The 9,824-nt window shown below is 35.2% G+C and overlaps 2 long non-coding RNA genes across 2 annotated transcripts in view; both read right to left on the reverse strand.

The window, feature by feature from the left end:
* Positions 1-4,108: 4,108 nt before the first annotated feature.
* The window catches only part of LOC132069350 (uncharacterized), a 14,633-nt gene continuing 8,917 nt past the window's right edge, over positions 4,109-9,824 (reverse strand). The window contains exon 2 of the long non-coding RNA XR_009417758.1: positions 4,109-4,631. This is a non-coding gene — a long non-coding RNA (uncharacterized LOC132069350). The remainder of the gene's footprint in view (positions 4,632-9,824) is intronic.
* On the reverse strand, positions 5,548-9,375 carry LOC132069349 (uncharacterized). The gene is made up of 3 exons (XR_009417757.1): positions 8,556-9,375; positions 8,397-8,444; positions 5,548-6,751 (listed from the first exon to the last, which is right to left on the reverse strand). It is a non-coding gene; the product is annotated as an uncharacterized LOC132069349 (long non-coding RNA).

Genomic DNA, 9,824 nt, shown 5'->3' on the forward strand with positions numbered 1-9,824 from the left:
AATTTCATCGTCACTTTGCTCATCGTCACTTTCCTCCGCATTAGGTATTTCCTCACTACCGCTGGATGATGTCACTATATAATTCGGATAATCCGGACCATCCATAGTGCCTTTACCTATAATTTGGTGCAACCACCACATTCTCCCTACATAAGAAATTAGGTTATTTTAACTACTACACATCAAATAACACTATTAATGTTAAAAAAATAGACGTCTGGATAGTAATCAAGCGCACCGAAACTTGAGGAAGGACCATCGCTTTGAGTTGTTAGATAGGTGAGGATGTTCCAACTCGATTCATCCATCCCGATTGAGGAGACCGTCCGATATGATCCATATCGGGTGTATAACCCCTAAATAATATAATCGACATCATTAGTAGCATTCAAGTTTTATAATAATAATAATAATAATAATAATAATAATAATAATAATAATAATAATAATAATAATAATAATAATAATAATAATAATAATAATAATAATAATAATAATATTGTAAAAAATGAATATTTACTTTTGCCCATCAAATTGCCGACTTAAACTATCCAGGCATTTGGCTAGTCAAAATGCTTTCATAAGTACTCATGTCGGGGTAATTGTGTTGATAAGTAGGTTAAAACGAGTGACTTCGGCTTTGAATTATAGACGGGGCTTCGACGAGGAGCCACGGCCATGAATTCAAGTCGATTAATGGAGACCTTCTCTATATACATTTCAAGGACGTTTAAAGTTATGCATTGCCTATAATCATAAGGCGCCTTCAAATAATCAGTCAAAGAACCATCGTCTTGAATGTACCACTGTCCATAACTAGTTACACCTTGCGGCGTAAATGACATTGGATATTTTCCAATTATATTTAGATCAAAATCACTTCTACTAACTTGTAGTTTATTATACAAGGCTTGGAATAGTTTTGAGAATTTTAAGTCAAGTGGAAACTTCACATGGTATTTTGGGGGAGAATCATAGCGTAAATTATTTTCCTCAAATATAATTTGTCTGTCCCAGAATAAAGAAACTCTAATTTTTGGGACATCTGCCATATTTTGAATAATTTAGGAGGATATAAAATGCAAAAAGCGATGAAATTTAGAATTTGTGTTAAAAATTGGATGAAACTTAGAATTTTTTCCCTTATACGAACTCGGTATTAATAAGATTTGAAGTTTGAATATAGAACCAACGCATGCATGCAATTAGTGTGTCTTGCAGTGTTACGTCAAATCAAATTAAGTACGGAGTGTTGCATAACGCATGAATTAACTGCGGTATGTCAGGTCTTGGCAGAATAACGCGGTAAAATAATGCGTTATTCTATCACAACGCAGTAATTTACTGCGTTATACGGTCATAACGCAGAATTTTACTGCGCTATACCGCTGTAGTGTATTGTCACCTCAACTGTCAAACCGAAAAACGTCATAATTCGAATCCAACTTTAAGTATTATATAACGTAATTTGACGAATAATTGTTACCAACCACATAAAATTCCACACAAAATTAAGTTACTATGTCATTTTTTGATCAATTTAGAGATATTAGTCGTGTTATATCGTTCATTCCACCAAACATATTTGAAGCAATGGGTAGGACCTGGGAACTAGATGATGATGATTTTCATTACTCAAATAATCCTAACGACAGATTCAATCGAGAATACAATAATAAAATGAGAGAGGAGTGGGATTGACGTGTTAGGGAGCTGCAGCACTGGAGCACAAGTTAGCGTCAGTAGGGCTTAAACGCCCAAAAACGTGCTATGTCAATGCCTCGCGGAACTCCACAAGAGTTTAATTTTGCTCTTAATCGTTTTCGCGAAGAGAACAATCGGATGCAAATACGTTACTATAGGGTAGAATATGGTATACAAGGTAGCACAAGATTTAGATCCAAGTGGGATTGGATCGTGAAATGTCCAGATGAAGATTAATATTTTTCTTATAATAAGGTAAGTAGGTAGGGTCATAAAGACCCTCCACCCCCCCCCCTCCCGAGGGTACTTGGGGGTTGGGACTATATAAGCAGCTCTTTCTTTTGTTATTAGACCGCACCATATTCAATGTCGAGTAGTAGAAACTCGGCTTGGTCTTTACTCCTTCCAAAAGAACCAAATAGCGATGATGATGAGAGTTCAAATCATAGCGAGTTTTTCAAGCGATACCGGTGATTTCAAACTAGATGAGCTAAATCCCCACCTTCTTTATAAAGCGTAATGATGATTTCTGCAAAGTGTGAAATATTCGGATCCGCGGGAATATTATTCTTTGTTCTACGCCGAGAATGGTCACATCGAACTTGTCGAATCGAACGTCTTGTTCGTGACTTGAAAAATCTCAATGCTCCAATCCCGATAAAGTCTTACTCCTTAACCATGCCTCAAGTAGGTCCGGAAACTTGTGAGCTTTCCATGCAAAGGATTAGAAAAGAAAACAACAGAATGCTGGCAAGACGATGTAGATTTTACATGCTAAAGTTGGCCGAAAAACAAGTATCATCAACCGGTAGAGAACTAACTGCTACTCAAAAAAGATGTGTCTTAAGAAACCGCCAATATTTTTCTGAGGACGATATTGAGGACTTGTACTCTGATGATGATTAAGAATGTTGTGATTTTACTTTTAAGTTTAATTTATGATGATCTTGTTATTTTGAAGAATATTAGTATGTTAAGTATTTTCATCTACTCGAGGTTATGAATGATGCAATTTAATTAAGCCTTTTTTTTGTATGAATCTTTTGCCATTTTGACTAACTTTTGATTAATTATTAATGAACAAGTTTAAGTATTCATAAAGAACTTCAAGCTAATGACACCGAGCCTTCAAACAAAAATGGTGTTCGAGCACTTTTCAACCACTAAAACGGCCATCCGAAATTTTGTGTATCCTTGATGTATTGATCCTACCTTATTAATCGCACAAAAATAAGTAGGGTTCTATATAAAATATTGAAGTTTTGGGGTCCCGAAGCATGATTAATCTATGGACAAAGTACGTTAAAAAGTGTAATGGAAGAAGGGTTAACCAAAAGGTCCGAAAAAAAAAAAGACGGACACTATAGCGCAGTAAATTCTTGCGCCATAGTATTCTGAGCCGTCCCGTTAAGTGCTTTAGCGCGATAAATTCTTGTGCTAAAGGTAATTCGGTAACTTTTTTTTTTTTTTTTGTTGGGGTATTTTGGTTCAAAATGTTTTTTTTTTTTTGGGTCATTTTCGTTCCGGACTCCCAAATAGACAATTCTCAAGTTGTTCTTCACTCATCAAAATTTTCTGCAAACATAACCAAAAACATCAACAGTGAAACAAAGGAAATTACAAATTCTTGCCCTTTGCTCAAAATTGAATAGGGTCTTAAGGGGCCTACATGCAAACAACCTCTCCACCATCCAATTGAATTGAGAAGAAGTTAATTAATATAGAACACGTGGAAAAAAATGTTGTACATTAATTTTCGGCTAAACACTATCAAGGTGAAATAGGAAGCTTTTAGCCTTTCCTTGTGCTATTTTAAAGAAAAAACCCAATTAAACCAGAGCCATATTTTTTCAATCATGAATCTCAAAAACAATTTCCTTCTCTGGATATTTTTTTTCCACCATTTACTCTCACAAGTCATATCTCTCTTCCTTATGAATTTTAAGAGTAAACTCAGGAAAAATGATTGTGCTTACACATCCTCGAGGACCGGTGATGATTCCAGAAACAAAAACTATTGAACAAATCAGTAGCAACCGTCGACACAACACCATTTCTGCTTGATTCAAGCGTTAGTTCAATGTGCACCATGGAATGTGTCTTTAGAGCAGATATTCACTTTAAGTTGCACTCAAATAGATTGTAAAATCTCTCAACTGCTCTGTAGAATTTAGAGTGAATTAAAGAGTGAAGATGAATAGCCAAAAGATGAAGATTTTCAAGTGCTGGACTCTTTTCAGTGCTGAAATTTCTTAAATGTTGAAATTTTTATGTGCTGGGCTTCACCTAATCACTCTGAATCCGCTGATAAGAAAGAGAAAGGAAAAGATTTTCTTTAGATAAAGTGGATGCTCGTTCCTGGCCTCTTTGGCAGTAGCTAATCTGAATTTGCTCAAACTCTGTGGAAGGAATAACATTTATAATGAGTTAAAAATGAACAACAACACCTTTTCAAAGAATGGATGCATCCCATGAAAATAGATCACACCTTTTCACATTTAAAGAAAGATTCTTTGTACCAACATAACAAGCCACTTCATTATTATGGGTATTCAACAATATTCAACTGCCGTTGTTTTGACTAGGAAGCATTGTCTCACGTCATCCCACGCTTTACTAATTCTTATGTCATCCATGAGAATTAAGTACCTCTTGCCCTTTAAACATTTCTGCAGCATGTCTGCTAGCTCCGCCTCATATTTCATCCATTTTGATCGTAGAACGTAGAAGGCTTAGCAAGATTTCCTTTACATTGTGTTGTTGAAATACACTAGCCCAGGAACGAAAATCAAAATGAGAATGAATGTGTGCATCATTATTAACTTATTTTGCTAAGGTTGTCTTAGCTCTTACCTATGGCTCCCATCCCGACAATCGAGATGACTTTGGGTTCGCCAGACTAGCCTCTAGTTAGATCTTCTAACAACCTTTCCTGATAGCATCCACGGTAGCGTACATCCATTAAAGTTTGACGGGCTTAAATGTGAAATCAAAAAGATGCTTTATCGTCAAAAGAAGGTTCCCAAGAATAAGCTCAAGAACTATAGCGAGGAGTGATTTAAGATCACACGTATTTCATGATCCAAGTCAAGACGAAACAAAGTGAAGATTTAGGCCCAAGAAGCCCAAAGTTGAGCCCAAAGAGGGGCTGATTTGCACGCCCAAATTTGGTTGAAAGTCACGCCCAAACATGGGCTCTTTGGTTGACTTTTTCCTTTATTTCTTTAGGAACAAGTTTGACAATATTTTATATCTTTCTAGTTTAAGGTTTTCCTAGTTTTAGGATTTCCTAGTTTAATCTAATTAGGTTTTATTATTTAATTATTTCCATAAAAGTATATTCTAATCCCATTATTTGGGATAAGTTTCCTATATATAGGGGTGGATTTTGTTATTTTTATTAGACAAAATATTATTATTATTGAGAGTTTCTCTATTTTACACCTTTTGTGTGTGGCTACTTTGGATTATCTTGCAACCTTATAAGAGCGATTCTTTTAAGAGGTAAGATTAATTCGTACTTGATATCTTTGGTTCTTATTCGTAAATTAAAGAAGGTAATTAGTCTTATACTAATTATTGTCTCTAATTTCTTCGAAATAGGGGTCTAGATCACCTTTTGATATAAGTTCTTGAATTGACTCTATTAGTATCTTAATTAGTCTTAATCCACTAATTTTGAATACTAAGACCAATTAGAGATTCTTATCACTTAATCTTGAAATTTAGGGATTTTATTCTTGAATTTCGCCTATCTTTACATTCTTGTCTTTAATCTTCGTATTTTCGCTTCCGCATTATAATTTTGTTTTTGTTCAAGTAACCCGATTCTTATCATTTCCCTTTGTGCATCACGTCCAACCATATCGTTCTTAACATTCAGAACATCTTTGCTGAACTTGAAGAATCTTTAACCAAAGATCCCGTTGATGCTTGTTTACCTTTATCTTGAATCTTTCCAGACACGATCAATGTCCTCTGCTACTTGTTGCAGGCTGCGACGAAACCTCCAATGTGCCTTTTTTTTTTTCTGGCTTTTAGTTGTTGCCATTACAGTTTCTGTTAATCTCAGTTGAATTGTGTATTCTACAGCATTTGCAACTAATTTTACCTGTACTTCCAAATCTGTCATTTCCCTAGAAACATTACTTTTCTCAAGGCTCAATAGGTCAATGGTATTACAGATAACGTGATACACAGGTTTGCAAAAAAGGCAGGCATAAACTAAATAAGACAGGTAATTTATTAGTCCTCGCTATTCACCAGTTCTTAATAGCATTTGTGCTTTGATCTAGTAATTTATTAGTCTTCTCTTTGAAACTTAAATTGGTACCCTTGTTTATTCATTGAGTTTATTTCATGTTCAGGTCAGTTATGTTACTACACATGATTTTACACTTCGGGAGTATAATCTTTTAATCTATTACTCTTTGAATTTGGTTAAGATTAGGGAATACTCCTATTTAACAGCGCCTAGGAGGTAGACCTACCGGTTACTATAAAAAAACTATGTGTGAAAATCTCTTCAAACTTTTCACGCCCCGAACTATGGCCTGGCCGTAACACGACACTTGGTGTCTGACTGCATGTGACCAAGCAAACCACATGGCTTGCTGAATTAACATGGGACATATACATGAGCGGAATATAACATGAAACATGATGAGCCTTAACAAAAGATGAGAAGTCATAATATATTTAATAAAATACTTGTATAAAAAAAATGAATGCGGAAATATCATGAACTAAGCCAAGATGGCTACACAACTCTAAGTAATGACATAACTGACTGACTAGTCTATGAAACCTCTATCATGAATCTGAACTGTAAAACATACTTGCTGGGACAAGGCTCCCAGCATACTTTAACTTGCTAAACATGACATGAAAATAAATAAGGATAACACCCCAAATAAGATGGGGGCTCACGAACAAGCTGATACGAGCAAATCCTACTGAGCAGATGCGGCATCCTGTAAATCCTTACCTATATCGTGAAATGCAAGCCCCCGGACAATAGAAAAGGGATGTCAACACATTGAATGTACTAGTATGTAAAGCAACTGAATGAAATAAGCATGGTACATGAAATAACATGATAAGAGCTGAAACTGAAACTTAAATCTGGTCATGAGTATGAACATGAATACATATATATATAACATGAGTAAAAGTATCTGTGGGAGAGCATTAGTATAACCGACACGTAATCACCACGTTAACATGTGGCGTACCGATCTCTCGCTTGATCGGCTAAGCCATCTTGTACCTTCCTAGGTACAAGACATGAACATGACGACATGAATGGATCCATATCCCTCAATGTGGGAATATGAAGGAATCGTCCCATCAAGTGTAGCGATCCTTATCCTACGTTGGCATACGTAGTTTCTGTATATAACTTTCTCGTATCTGCGTGCAACTCCCCCGAAAACATGAACATGATACAGTTGACTGAGAAGCCCATGAATTTCGTAAAAAATATGACTTGTAGTATAACATGGACATCTTGTTTCACAATCATGGATAAAGGTTATATAAACGTGTAGACATGTAGGATATTCATAAAAGTAAGCATAATATTAAATGACTTGCATGTAGGAACCCATGGAATGCAATATATGGGTTTTCATGGATTATGGACGGATTCCCAATAGCCAAATGGAAGATTAGGAATACAACAACGGATATGTACATTTCAAACATGGTAAATCATGGTGCATGGACTTGGGGTTATCATGAACTTGGCTAAAAACCATAGTTTAGTGAACTCTTGCATAATCATGGCAGAACGTGGTGTGCTTGAGAACAAAGATGTTCCCACACGTAGATAGAACCCTACATACCTGGTAATGCTCCAAAACTTGTATCAATAATCTGAACTTGAAGGAGAATCCCTAGAGCTTTAGTCTTGAACCCTTTAAATGGGTTTTCTTGAAAACCCTAGGTTAGGAATGATGAACTCTCATTATATCACATGACTACATGTTAGAATTGACTTGAATGATTGGAATAGGCTTACCTTGATGTTTTGGATTGATGGGAGAAGAAAACCTTTATTCTAGGGCCTGGAGAATGTGAAAAGTGGGAAAAGAACTGAACATGACATATTTATACTTAATCGGAGTTTAAATTATACGGTCAACTTATACAATCCGTATAAAGTTATACGGCCCGTATAAACCGACCGTATTTAACAATAAATAAAATTCTTAAGCCTTGGGACTTCCCAAACGAGTTTCACTTTCGAAAATATGGTCGTATAACATTATACGGTCCGTATCGAAGCATTTCAAAAACTTGGCAGAGAACCGGGATTTTTCCACCTACTAAACACGGTCTGAAAGTACGGATCATATAATAATATACGATCCGTATAGATGGTCGTGAAAATGAGATTTATTTGAACGGCAACAACTTAAATTCCAACACTTCCCGTCTGATATTCTAAGTCTCAAATCATGAATCATAGCCTAGTTTAAAGGTACGAGGGTATTTACACTACTATCTATCCCATGCCATTTCATTTGATATAATTTTCCTTCACCCACAAAATTTTCGATACTTCTGTACTGCTCGAATGCAAATGGATGCTGTGATTCTACAACTATTGGATACGAAGTTCGCTTTGTTCGACTGAATCAATCAATCAACTATACATGAGCAACATTATAATATGCACAGTAAATTACCTTTTAAAGTCTCTTTTTCATGTTTGAGGCTCTCATCTGATAAATCACCTACAGATAATTCATTAGTGCATGGTGCCAAATTATACTTTGATAAGCCACTACAAGTGTTGTTTTGCTATAAGTTTAATCAAATGACAAAAGTAATTAAGGGCAACTAACCTTTCAATGTCTGATCATCAGCAATACAGCTGCAAAATCACTGCAAGACATATTTGAGAAAGGACAGAAATAAAATTTCAGTGGCTGAAATGAAATTTGCAGAAATTATCTTGAGAAAACAACCTGAATAGTCCCTTATTTTAATGGTAGGCTCATTTAGGTCCTCTATTTTATAATGCTGGACATAAATGGTCCTTTATCCTTGCAACAAGGGCACACTTTTGGTCCTGTTCAAAGAGAAAACACTTTTAACTAAAAGGAAAGATACTAAATATAACGATATTACGGTAAACTATAAACAGCTAAGACGTTCTATGTTAGTAGGAAATGGAGATGCATTTAGTAACTTGGGCATCTTACATAGAGAGACAGGCAGCCATGGGAATTATTCCTCATCCCCTAATCCCATATCAGATAGGACACATTTTCTCTGTTCCTTCTTCCTCAATGCCAAAGATCAGTGATTCGATATTGTTACAGACATTATTTACATGTCCTTTTCCTTATCTCCTTCATGATAATATATAGTGCACTTCACTACTAAACAATGAGGCTATAATGCAGTTTTATCAAGGCACCCAAAAAGTCCGCACAAACATTATAGGCCTGTATTAGGAGTTTCCCTAAGGTTGGTAAGGGAAATGGGGCCACCCTAGCTCATTGAGTGCTTTACCTTGGTCTATCGACATCATATGCTCTACTGATATAGATTTTTTTCCAAAAGGAAATTCTTCCTGTTCAGAAGTAGGCAAATTTAAAGAAACTTTCTCCTCAAATCAACCAAATTCCAATAGAACATCTTTGATTTTCAAAATTTTTTGTAGTGAATCAATGAAGAAGTTAGGCCATACTTAATATCTCCAATGCAATTAGGAAGAATGAAAGTTAACTTCATCTGAAGGTGATCATTGTTTTCTATGAATTTCACAAATTAACTTCATCAAAATTGTTGTTTCGGGAAATTGACACCCAAACATTATAGTTTTTTAGTCATATTTTAACCCCTTAAAATAAGGGTTTTTCCCACGATTTAAAATTTAAATTTTGTTTAAAAAATGATTTTTTTCAAATTTAATTTCCCCAATACTCATTAAAACAATTTAAACGTTCTCATGGGGAAATTTGGAAACGCCTAATTTTAAAACTTTCCATTTATTTTTCCCACACGAAAAATATAAACATTTTTTGGAAAAAAATGATTTTTGGGTTTTTTTAAATCGAGTTGGTCCCTTTCCATTGGTTGAAGAAATCTTCATCAAAAAAAAACAA

Source organism: Lycium ferocissimum, chromosome 9 (assembly GCF_029784015.1).
Source record: "Lycium ferocissimum isolate CSIRO_LF1 chromosome 9, AGI_CSIRO_Lferr_CH_V1, whole genome shotgun sequence".
NCBI classification, from domain to species: domain Eukaryota; kingdom Viridiplantae; phylum Streptophyta; class Magnoliopsida; order Solanales; family Solanaceae; genus Lycium; species Lycium ferocissimum.